Here is a 13,654-nt window from a genome sequence, read left to right on the forward strand (position 1 = left end):
CCATTAAAACTCAAAGTATCTATGTGAATGTCAGCCTGTTCTGTAATATGATAAAACCAGATGGGATCAGTGTGGCTTAGAGAGCTGTGGAACAGGTCACACATGAATGTTTTTCAGTTTTTCTGTATCCTAAACCTGTCATCTGTAACTTTTACTATTGTGCTCAACTAGCAATCTTCAAGCCCAATTCTACTCCAATTTTTCCATCTTTGCTGAATCTTTCTAAACTAGATAACTAGCCTTATTGGAAAAGACTAAGAGTTACGAAGATATCTTAACTAAAGTCAAAACTTTCTCTGCAGGAATATCATCAGTTATGTATTAGCTCTCAGATTCACTCGACACATGTTTATTCGGTTCTTCCCACCTTTCAGGTGTGGAAGATGCAAAGAGGAGAATGACATGTGTCCTCAAGAAAGGGGAGCCTATACCAATACAATTTTAAAAGACTAAATATAAAATTTCAATTATAGAGGTTATAGTATGGGTCAGTAACTTCAGATGAAATCATTAAAAAAAACACTTTAAACTTTAAGCAAGGAATATTTTTCTATTTAACAGATGAAGGGAATAAAATTCAAGTTGAAAAAACTTACCCAACATCATAAGTGGCATAGATTTAAAGCTTTGTCTCTCTGAACTTAAAACGTATAAACTTTCCAATATACTGCTCTCTCCCCAAGTGCCATTTCCCTCCCTATTTCTCCTTTCCTCCCTTCTAATATACTCAACGGAGTGTGAAAAGGGGTGCTAAAGAGATGAGGTAATTTGCAAAAAGCAGCAATGCTTCCAGAGCCTACCTTTACTTCTTTCGAATACTATTCAATATTCATCAGTCCATCGGTAAATTTTTTCACTCAATGAGCCACCTAAAGGAACTTGGGACTTTATGGGAATATACTTTACTAATATATGTGTATGGTACTATGCTGATTTGCCCCCATTTGTAAATATAAGCTCTCATTCAGTGCCTCCCCTCCCCGCCCCCCCGCCCCCCCCTCTCGCCACACACACACACACACACACACACACACACACACACACACACATCTGGGGGTGTTCATAGCTTAATATTTTATAGAATGAAGACAGCCAGAAAACTGGAATCTGGATAAATGAGATCACACTGGCTTGTTTTGGGCCATCACCTGTCCCATTGGTTGATTATTCATTAACTTTAGAAAGGCTACAAAAGAACAAGCATACAAGGGCAATGCAGAGAACAGAAGGAAAGCAGCAGGGTCAATAAATACCAGGTACCACAAGCAGGCAATCAAGCCTGTAAAGGATGTGGATTGAGCCATACGGATGTTGAGGAGTTAGGCCTAAGCATCATGTTCTCTGGAGCTTCCTGTGGTGAGCTTCTCAGCCCAGGGGATAAGGGGCCATGCATCTGAGAGAGAGCAGGACCCCAATGTCAAGGACAGCTCATATATTTTTAAAAAATAGGTGTTGAATCTAGGGATTATAGAAAAAAATCAGCGACTGAAATGGATATTTTTGGATATAAAACATGCTTCTGTGTACATCGTGTTTCCATTATGTTCCAGCTCAGCTTGCTTACCTTCTGTTTTATAGTAAATGTGATTTTTCTCTTTAAAATATTAACTAATAGTAATGTTCAGAAATCTAGTTTTATAACATTTCTACATGAAACACATCCAAATCTGATATTTTCCTAAATCAATTTAAACATGCTCTAAAATAATTAAGGCTTCCAAAGGCAAACACATTATGTGGTACATAAACCATTAAGACTTGCCTGATGGTTTTGCCTTGAAGATCAGAGCAAGAAATATATACAATATTGAGCTCAATATCTGGAGCATTACGAGTCTTCTAAACGTTCCCTCATGTTTCTTTTTGTAGAATGAATGAAAGGAACAGTTCCTCTTGATCTGACATTCAAACCAAATGGAGAGGATCCCAGCATAAAATCAATCAAGTGAGAGTACAGTGAAGTAGCCAGTGAACGCTGAGGGGCTGCTAAGGTTTGCCTTCCATGACCTCCAGTGTCTCTTCATCTCAGATTTACCAGGTAGAGGAGACACCAGATATCATCACCATCCTAGCCACAGGCTGAGCGAGGTGTGTTAGCCATGGTTGTTAGGAGACACTGAGCAATCCCAGAAACAACACCAAGATTTGATAATTATCTATTGTTCTCTTCGTATTTACTCGGAAGGAAACAAAATGTTCTCTAGAGCAGAGCCAATGAACATTACTCACAAGAATAATAGAAATGAGATATTAATCAAACATATTCTAATGACTCCAGGGAAAGAATGATATGAATAATAAAGTGATTAATAGGAGACAACAAACCTTTGAATCCCTGTCAGCATTTGTATGCAGTATGCTTGGATAATTTAATGAATTAATATATCCTCCATGAAAGCCTGGAAGCCAGAATTAGCTTCAGCGGAGTCACACCTCATTTTCAAGAGTTTTCAAGCTTTGTGCTAATTCCCTGAATTGGTATGCAAGCCAGACTTGTTGATTTAATGTTCATGGCAGAACTGAAATTTAAAAACTAAAACATATCACGACCTAGTGGGCTTTTAGTGAAGCACTAGACAATGTCAGTTTTGATTGAGTTCTTCTTCTAGCAAAGGTAATTTAGCACATGCCAACTCACTTACAAAACAACAACAAAATCCTTGTCACCCAAGCCGTAATGAAATCTTGAAGGAAAATCTCTACAAAGAAAACAGGAGATAAACTATAACAAGTTTATCAGAGAAACGTCAAGGAGGGAACCATGATTGTGAAAGGACATTCTTCTTCTTCTACATAATCTTTAAGTCAGGCTGAACTTTCTGCCAAAAAAGATAACTTAATAATAATGAATCAGTTTGTTTCCTCGCAAGAGATATGCCAGTATTAAAACAGTGTCTGGCGGCCAAGTACCAAAAACATGGCAACAAATTAAAATGGACCATAAAACCAGTAAATGGTCTTAGAGAGACTTTTAAGGAGACAAGCAACCAAATCTAAATTGTCCTTTTTAAAAATTTATTTCATTGTTTAAAGTATTACAAATAGTAGTACACATGTCTCTTTTATTCCCCATTAACTTCCCCTTGGCTTCCCCTACCCCTCTGCACATGCCCTCACTTCCCACCCCCCAGTGTCTTGTGTCCATTGGTTGTTAAAGCACATATTGGATTGGGAATGGCAAGGGAGTCTGTCTCTAATGAAGGCAACCTTCATTGAAGGGGCCTATTGGAGGGGGCTAGAGCTAGATACAAAGGAAGGTAGGAATTTAAAAACCCAGCCAGGTTCTCTTTGCTTCTTCAGCAGTTCCTATTTTAAAACTTTTCATTTCTAACCTATGTTTCTTCGTTAAGTTTCTGTAACTCATGTTCAGGAAAGTATATCTGAATTTTGGCCTAATTCTTTTCTACTGTTCCCTACTCCTTCAGGAAAAATAAATTTCTCTCTCCAGTCATACAGCTTTCAGGTCATGATATAGCAAAACACCTTCTGTAGATGAATGCTAAGAAAGGGAAATGAGACAAAACAAAGAGAAAAACTTTTCCCTGTAGATTTCACACCCTGACTTTCTGAGATCTTGATAGCTTTCAACTGCTTTGAAAGTTGAAGATCAATCTTGGCCAGCTTGTGAGAATCTCTGCCAGTATTTTGGGGAAAACATTGGGAACTTTAAGGGCAACCTTAATTGTCATGCCCTCTTTGCACTAGCAGAATGCTCCCTCCCCCCAAAACAATAACACCATAACCCACAACAGCGTTTCTTACGGGTCCGTGAAAAAGAGTTTCTTCTTTCTCTCATACAGCCCCATCAGTCAGCTGCAGGTTCATGTCTCCCCTACCCAGGTAGATCATCAATCTTCCACTCTCTCCTTCCAAACAAACTAGCAAACCACAAAAATACCTCCCTCCATGAAATGTGATAGGATTTGGTAGCACTATCTAAACTCCTTCTTGTGACTACAAACTTTAGATGATACACTCAGTTATTAACACCTGGTTTACAATTTTCCTTGTAAATCCAACTTTGGACACTACCTAAGATAATGTACCCATTGTGGTGGAGCTAGTTTCACCCTCCAGGCTACTGCGGACATGTGCTTCATGAGTTCAACCTGGATCTTCAACAGGCCAGGAGGAATGAAAGTTAAAGTTTTGAAATGCAGGAACAGAGAAGTCAAACTGTACAAGAAAGGGGGAAAGAAAAGAAAAGATTTGTGTGGGTTTTTTTTTGTTTTTTTTTTTATTTTATTTTATTGATTTTTTACAGAGAGGAAGGGATAGGGATAGAGAGTTAGAAACATCCATGAGAGAGAAACATCGATCAGCTGCCTCCTGCACAACCCCTACTGGGGACGTGCCCGAAACCAAGGCACATGACCTTGACTGGAATCGAACCTGGAACTCTTCAGTCCAGAGGCGGACACTCCAGCCACTGAGTCAAACTGGCCAGGGCGAAAAGAAAAGATTTGTAAGTTAGGGTTAATTTGATCATGGGAAATTTGATAGGAGGAGTGACAGTGATGAATCAGGTGCTTGCCAGGTTAGAATAGGTTGTTAGTAAATGGGGAGGAAGGGGCTGGAGATATTGAAGTAAAGACCAGAGGTAGGAAGAACAAGTGTGTGGAAAGGATGGAAAAGATAGGTAATTGTGGTCAGAGCCAAAAGGCAAAAGCAGCCCTGGCTGGTTTGGCTCAGCCGATGGAGCGTCGGCCTGTGGACTGAAGGGTCCCAGGTTCGATTCTGGCCAAGGGCATGTACCTTGGTTGTGGGCACATCCCCAGTAGGGGGTGTGCAGGAGGCAGCTGATCAATGTTCCTCTCTAATCGATGTTTCTAACTCTCTATCCCTCTCCCTTCCTCTCTGTAAAAAATCAATAATATATATATTTACAAATAAAATAAAATAAGGCAAAAGCAAAATTACAAATAGCAGCAAATAATTTTTAATTCATGTCCCTTTAATTGTATCAATTTTCAGTATATTTGCTATGCCCAAAAAATAGGTGTAGTTTTTCTCCTACTCTACAATAGTTTTTATTTTACTCTACAATTTTCCCATAAGTATTGCAATCTAAATATTCAAGCTCTTTTTTAAAAATTTATTTCTTCAACGTGTTCTTTTTTGCTGGGATCCCCACATCAAGCTATAGCTTGCTCAAGTGTTTTTATCATACTTATCAAATAATAATTTTTTTAAAAAAATGGCTTATGTCTTTCTTCTATCTAAACTCACCAAAAGAGCATGTTCCACATTAACTTAATAGTTCTTCTTCCTCAATAGCTACTACAAATGATCTTCCTAAAAGTACCCAGTGACCTCCTGTATTATCTTTGTTCATTATTTTTCCTTGTGATTCTCATCCCCAAGCTATCTTATTCAACTTTTCTGAGCATTTCTAGTCAGTCCCATTTGTTAGCTGACATTACAACTTTAACAATGCCCTCAGATAAAGTAGAATTTACCACAGAGAAATGTAATATTTTTCTTCTTTTTCCTATTTCTTCCACTCAATGTAGTATACTATGAAATAATGTCACGTTCATTTTTTTGTCAAATTACCCAAGCTGCCTTAATGCTTAGTAAAAAACAGTTGCATGATAAACATTTTATTAACTTCCAATTAATGTTAACCCTGTTATTTACATATATTTTCAGACATTTTACTTCAACAATAATAAAACTGTATGACCCTATTTATTCATTAGAAATCAACCATGTGCATTCTAGAGAAAAAGTTTTCTTATTCCAGATCTGACATTAAAAACTTCTATGAGCAAAAAATGTAGAAAATGCACACACAAAAAAAGAAGTTTAAAAGCAAATAAATCATCCAAAATTGAAATTCCCTGGATAATAATACCCAGGACATGAACTAGTGCAACTAGTATTCATTCATTCTGTACTCCTTTACATCATAGCCCAGTGATTAGAAGTCAGCAACTTCTAATTGCAGTTTCTTCCAATCCCAACATACTTCCCTCCTGCCAAAGGTATCCGCTAACTTGACTTTAAACATAACACATTAGTTTTGGTTGTACAAAAACTTAGGTAGATCATATGAATACATATTAATTTTTTATCCTAGTAATAGAAAATAAATCCTCTTTTATAGTACACTAAAACATGCACAGTTTAAAACATTCACAATTGATCCTTTATTCACTGAGAGAAAAATCAGTAAATTCCATAAAGTATAAATTTCACACAACAATATGGCATTACTGTGCAATAAAAATAGGAATTATTTTACATAATAAATATATATATATTTTTACTTGAAATTATAGATATATGTGAATATATATTATATGTTTGAATGTAATCATAAATTTATGTATTATAAGTTCTACAATGTTAGAAATAATTTATTTCTGATACAAATAAAAGAAGAAAAATCCCTTCTAAAGATGACATTAAATTATCATCAATGGAGAGTAGGTAGGGTAGAATGTTTATGAGGAACATGTATCTAGATTGTTTAAAAGTATCTTTCAACAAATCTCTTATTTATAAGGGAATATATTAATCCTATATGTGAACAACCAGGTGGATATTTAATAAAGTGATCAAAGACAACATAAGCAATATTGGGTCAAACCATAGTATAGGCCTCCTGAATAAAATACATTGAAAAGGTGAAAACACAACTGTGATACTGCTTCAAAAACACCATTATCTAGATCAGATCATGAGGAAACATTAGAAAAAAAGGGACAGATTCAGAGACAGAGAAGCATCAATCAGACCATCAAACCTCAGAGGGAAGAAAAGGGATGGAGGAAGAGAGAGAGATCAAACAAAGGTCTTGTATGCATGCATATAACCATTACCAATGGACACCGACACTAGGGGGAAGAAGGCACGAGCAGGGGGGTGGGGGGATGATGAGGGTTTAAGGACACATATATAATACCTTAATCAATGAAGAAAATAATAGAAGAAACAAATGTTATATAAATGGAATTATGCATTGTTTTTCTTGTGATATTGATATTTTCACTAAGTATAATTCCCTGGAGAGTCACCCAAGTTGTTTTAAAAAAACTGTAAACATACTTCAAAGCCAATGTTTATTAAAATACATTTCATTTTCAAAATTTAATAGCATCTACAGCTATCAGTTGTTAAAGTGTGTATACATTTTTGGTACACCCTATAAATTTAGTTCATTCCTTTTTGTTGCTGAGTTGTATTTTATGGTGTATGTATATATAGAATAACAGTTTGTTTAACCATTCACCTATTGAAGAACATTGGGGATATTGTAGATTTTGACTATTACAAATGAAGTCTCCATGAACATTAAATATCACTTTTTGTGTGAACACAAATTTTATTTCTCTGGGATAAATACCCAAGAGTTCAATTGTTATATTGTATGGTTCATGCATGTTTAGTTTTATTTTTTTTAAAGTGACAAACTTGCAGATTGGCTTTACCATTTAAACTCCCATGAGCAATCTATGAGTGATTCAATTTCTCCATGAAATCACCAGTATTTGTTGTTATGACAATTTTTTAAGTTATTCTGGGAAGTATACAATGATATCTCATTTTAATTTTCCTTTCCCTGATGGCTAATTATACTAAATACTTTCTTCAGTAAAATTTCTGTTATGTCTTTTGTGCATTTTCAAATTGCATTTTTGTTTATTTTTTACTGTTGAATTTTGAGAATTTCTTTTGTTTTATAAATATTAATTCTATCTATGGCAGGGATGTAGTTCTCAAATATTTCTCCCCAAATGTAGCTTGTCTTTTCACCATTTTTACATGGGCTTTTAATTTCAGTGGCGTTATTGAGGTGTAATTGATACACAAAGAACTAAATATATTGAATGTGTACAATTTGATGAGTCTGAAAATATGTAAACACCTGTAATACTATCACTACAAAGAGTGTAATAAACACATCCAACACCTCCCAAAGTGTTTTTTTTAAGTCCTGTGTTTGTGTGCGTGTGTGTGTGTGTGTGTGTGTGTGTGTGTGTGTGTGATTAAGAACACAAATTTTGAAGTGCACAGTATGGTATTGTTAACTCTGTTGTATAACATATCTTTAAAACATTTATTTAGTGTAAATGAAAGTTTATATCCATGGAACAACTCTCTTTTTCTTCTGCCCCTCCCAACCCTTTGCAAACACTATTATATTCCTTATTCTATGAATTTGATTAGATATCTCATATGTGGCATCATACAGCATTTGTCCTTCTGTGATTTAGCTACTTTCACTTAATGTCATTCAGGTTCATCCATTTTGTTTTAAATTGCATGATCTCCTTCTTTATAGAGGCTGAATAATATTCCATTGTTTGCACTACATGTCACATTGTCCTTATCCATCTATCTTTTGATGGATACCTGGGGTAGTTTCCATAGCTTGGCTATTGTGAAAAGTATTACAACAAAGACATTTCTTCAAGATTTTCATTTTAAATTTTTGGATATGTATACACAGAAGAGGTTGCTGGATCATACGGTAGATCTGTTTTTAAGTTTTTGAGGAACCTCCATACTGTTTTCCATAGCTGCTATGCCATTTTACATTCCCACCAATAAGGTTCAAAAGCTCTCTTTTCTCCACAGCCTCACCAACACTTACCTTTTAAAAAATTTTTGATAATAGAAACCCTAACAGTTTTGAGGTGTTATCTCATTGCAGTTTTGATTTGCAGTTCTTGATAATTAATGACATTAAGTGTGTTTTAGATACCTGTTGACCACTTGAATGACTTTTTGTAGAAATTTCTGTTCAAGTCCTTTGCTCATTTTTAATTGGTTTATTTGGGTTGTTTGTGCTTTTGTTTGTTTGTTTTGTTTTTACTATTAATTTGTAGTATGTTCCCATGGGCCTTTGCAGAGCAAATGTTTTTAATTTTAATGAGATACAACTTGTATGTTTATCTCTTATGGATTGTGTTTTCCTGTGGAGACTATGACCTTGGCCTCTTTTTATCCCCCTAAAGTTGTACTGCTTATCTTTCACATTTATATCAATGATCCATGTTGAGTTATTTCTTAAATAATGTGTGAAGTTTATTTTCCACCATCATTTATTGAATAGGCTATCTTTGTTGAATTGCTTTACTACCTTGTAAAAAATCAGCTGGGAATATTTGTGTGGTTATATGTGTTCTGTCACTTCACCAGTAGCAACTATCTTGATTACTGTATCTATATAGGAAAGTTTAATAACCAGCAGAGTAACTATTCCTACTTCATTCTTTATTAATATTGTTTTAGCTATGCTAGTTTGTAGGAATTTTGATAATATTTGAATTAAACCTATAGATCTGTTTGGGGAAAAAATGACATTTGCTACATTGAGTCTTCTACTCCATGAAAATGGTATGGCTCTCTATTAATTATATAATTTTAAGCTTACCCTTTCTGTTCATGGTTTATTAAGTATATATATATATATTGATTTTTTTAAATGTGTTGGTTGTTTTTATGGTCACCTCCAGAAACAGATGGACCCCATACAAAATTTGGTTCAAAAGTTAAGACTGACCCTAACTCACATTACCTAGAGAGTCTAAAAAGATTTATTACTTATATTATTGAAGCCTCTCAGGGATCAAAGAAGAACTCTTAAGTAGGTCCATAATGGCTTGAGAGATCAAGGAAAGAAGAGAGGCGTGGGTTTATATTATGGTTAGGGGCTGGGGTCAGGGTAAATGTTCATACATAGTGGAAGGGGTTTGAATTCCCCACATGTAATAAAGAAAGGACAACTCAGGCTTTTCCATCAGCTTGTCAAGATGCGGGTCAGAAGGGAAAAAAGGAGGAGTGAGGCTTAACAGCTCTCAGAGTAAAGAATAAAAATAAAAAATGGAGTCAGACCTCTCCAAGACAATCTTGCATTATGCAACTTTGATATGTTTACTTACTACTTCTATAAATGTTTTTTAGATTGTTTTGGCTATTCTACATACACAAGCATGCTCTCTGCAAATACAATTTTAGTTTCTCCTTTTTATTCTATATGCCTTTATTTGTTTTTCTTGTTTTATTACAGTGGCTAAATCTTTTCAGTGCTATATTGAAAAAGGCTTGCTCTCAATCCTTGGAGAGAACATTCACTTTGTCACCACCAAATACGATATTAGTTAGGCATTTTAATGGGCTAGAGTAAAATTTTTGTAAAATGTTCTTTCTGTGCCAATTAATATGACCATATGATTTTTCTTCTTCAGTTTGCAAATACTAAATGCCTGTATAAATGTGAAAAGGCAAACATTTCAATGTATTAACAATATTTTTCTCAATCTATTTGATTTCTTTTTGTAAATTACAGGGAAAAACAAATGTTTATTCTTGTTATTACATTGTATGATTTTTTTTATTCAACAATATTTCTTTTTTCACTTGAACATAATTATGAAATTTCTACATATAACTTTAATATTCTTGTAGAAATCAGTATAACCCGTTATATATTGTAAAGAATAGCATCTCTTTGAATTGTTTTATTTTAGCATAGTACAAAGACATTTTAGTTAGTCTCTTAATAAGATTTATATTGTTAATAATAATGATGATAGTGATGTTCTCCCAAATGTTAAAAAAAAAGTGTCATGCAAAACTAGTCATAAATTTGTAAGTAAGCTTTACCTGATTCTCTTTCATGGTATTTTTAATTCATAAAATAGGTTTTGTTTTATAGTTCTATATATTTTACTAATTGGAAATTTAGTGAGTAATTTTCACTAGTTATCATCTGTGTTTCCTCTTCAGATTCAAACACTTATTTATTAAGATTTTTTTTTTTTAAAAAAAAGCAACTTTCCTTGGCAATGTCTTTCCCAACCATTTCTTCCAATTAGGTCTAAGCTGTTCAAGACTATTTTCTTATGGTGGTTTTATTTATTTATTTATTTATTTATTTATTTATTTATTTACTAGAGGCCCGATGCACAAAATTAGTGCAAGAGTAGGCCTTCCTTCCCCCACCCCTCCCCCAGCTGCTGGCACCAGCTTCCATCTGGTACCCGGGACCCAGGCTTCCATCCAGCTCTGGCTTTGTCTGGCAGGACATCCGGAATGATGTCTAATTTAATTAGCATATTAACCTTTTATTATTATAGAATTTTATGAAAAGAAAGCCTGCTTTTTAAAAAAAATATATTTTATTGATTTTTTTCAGAGAGGAAGGGAGAGGTATAGAGAGTCAGAAACATTGATGAGAGAGAAACATCGATCAGCTGCTTCCTGCACACCCCCTACTGGGGATGTCCCCACAACCAAGGTACATGCCCTTGACCAGAATTGAACCTGGGACCCTTGAGTCTGCAGGCTGACACTCTAGCCACTGAGCCAAACCGGTTAGGGCAAGAAAGCCTGCTTTTATTCCAAGTATTCTTCTTGGAGGTAGACAGGAAAGAAATTATTGCTAGTTGAAAAGGCATTTTTCTGACTTGGCCCATTTATGACAAAGGCTAAATCTTCATTGAACGTAGATGAAAATGTTGGCATCTAGTGGCAGGGCCTACTATGTGGTGGAGACAGGGAAGATAAACTTCCACTTACGCTAAGGAAGAAAAGGGAAACTAAAATATTGTTCTTTGTCTTCACTCCCCCTGGTTCATACATATTTGCAGATGGTTAAATATTGTAAATTTTTCACACAAGTGTCATGTACCATGAGGTGACAAGTAGTCTCCTAAGTATGAACTGAAAATCCTGGAGTACTTCCATGCTAAACAAAACTTTGTATCAATGACAGCTGTTCAAATGTACTTAAATCTTTCCAGAAAGCAAGAAGATGATAATGTGAAATTATGTAAGTGCTTGGGGATCTCCCACAATCATAAATCATATATGGAAAACAAAGCAAGCCCTGGACAAAATTGCAAAGTAGAAGAAAGTGTATCTTAAGTATTCCCCTCCCCCAACCCCACTTTGTCAGTGTGCCTCTCCTTCATTTGTATATAGAGTCTAATGATCTCATTACTCTTTTTAATAGAACAGGGACCCAACCCTAGGACCTTGTGAGTACAGTGCTACTGACCAACAAGGTCCTTTCCTTGCTCTTTAAAACAACAGTAATTTTCATAACTTTAGTTATATATCTTCAGGGAATATGCAACTAAAATGAAAATATACATAGACAATAATCACTAAATAAGTATTATAAACCTAGCCATATGAAAGTGTATCTAATAACTGATGATGGCTAACTTAATACATTTAAAACATAAAATGAGCATCTACAAGTTTCCAGGAAGTATAATAATTATTACCAATTACATAGATAAGTGTCGAATCTATTCTGAAAAGTTGATATTAAGATAACTAAACTATGTCTATCTATCTACCTATCTATCTATCTATCTATCTATCTATCTATCTATCTATCTATATCTATCATCTTTTCTGAGTCTTATTTTTTCTATCTAAAACATGTAGGAATGTTTCCTTAAGTTGGAATAGAATGCATGAATCATTTCTCTTGATACTTCCAGACAGTGAATGCAAAAACAACCAGGGGTTATGTGAAAACCAATGCTGTGAATGGGAAAAAAAAAAGTGTTGATTGTGACAAATAGCAGTAGTAGTGATTCTTTTAAAATAATATAATTGTTTCTTCTTCTGAGACTTTATTTAATTCTCTAAAGTTTAATAGTTTACAAAGAATTCAAATAGCTTACTTTGTGTAAATTTCTAAGAAAATTAGAGGCCCGTTGCAGGAAGATTCCTGCAAGAATAGGGCTTCCTGAGACTGCAGCGAAGCAGAGAAGGTACATGCCCTTCCCGCCGCTGCCTCGCTCCCTCCGTTCGCCACTTAGCTCTCAGCTCCCTTCCTTCTCTGCCAACTGGTCTCTCTCCCTTCTCCACCGCTTTGCTCCTTCGCCAGGTAAGGATCCAAGGCCCAGATCCCCTGGGCAGCGTCACGCACTGCCAGTCCTGCCTCGCTGGGTCAGGGGTCCGGGGCCCGGGGCCCGCAGGCAGTGTTCTGCACTGCTGGCCCTGCCTGCAGTATGCAAATTAGCTGCCATCTTTGTTGGCGGTTAATTTGCATGTTATGCTGATTAGCCAATGGGAGGCAAAGCAAAGGTACGGTCAATTACCATGTTTGTCTATTATTATATAGGATACGGGTAAGTTCTAAATTTACATTATTAATATACATTCACTAATCAAGTATACAGGAAAGTAATATTAATTTTCTATAACAAATTGAACTTAGCAAAGAAGTATTTAATTCTGCCAATATCTGAAAACTAACTCTTAGCCTTCCATTCTCTCTAGAAGTACATTCTGTGAGAGCAGGCACATTGTTTTGTTTCCACATAATATAGTATATCTCAATAAATATATGTATAATAAAGTATATTATTTTTTGTCATTTTAATAACAATTTTAGCAGTACATGTGGACTTATTTCTGTTTTAAAACAGACTGGTTTGAGTATACATTCATTAAAAGAATTCAACTTGTGGTTTCCCCATTTTGATATGTTGGTCTTCTGCCATACCTCTAAATTGTAAGGAGGGAACAATCATCTGATATTGGGCTTCCCCTCATCATGTCTAGAATTTATATTGCCAAGGCCCTCTTGCCACAGGTTTAATCTATAACATCATTCCTCACTTTACAATCTATTCTCTTTAAATCTATTCCTCCAAAATTTAGACTCCAGAAATTAGAG

This window comes from Myotis myotis, unplaced genomic scaffold (genome assembly GCF_014108235.1).
Source record: "Myotis myotis isolate mMyoMyo1 unplaced genomic scaffold, mMyoMyo1.p scaffold_m19_p_5, whole genome shotgun sequence".
NCBI classification, from domain to species: Eukaryota; Metazoa; Chordata; class Mammalia; order Chiroptera; family Vespertilionidae; genus Myotis; species Myotis myotis.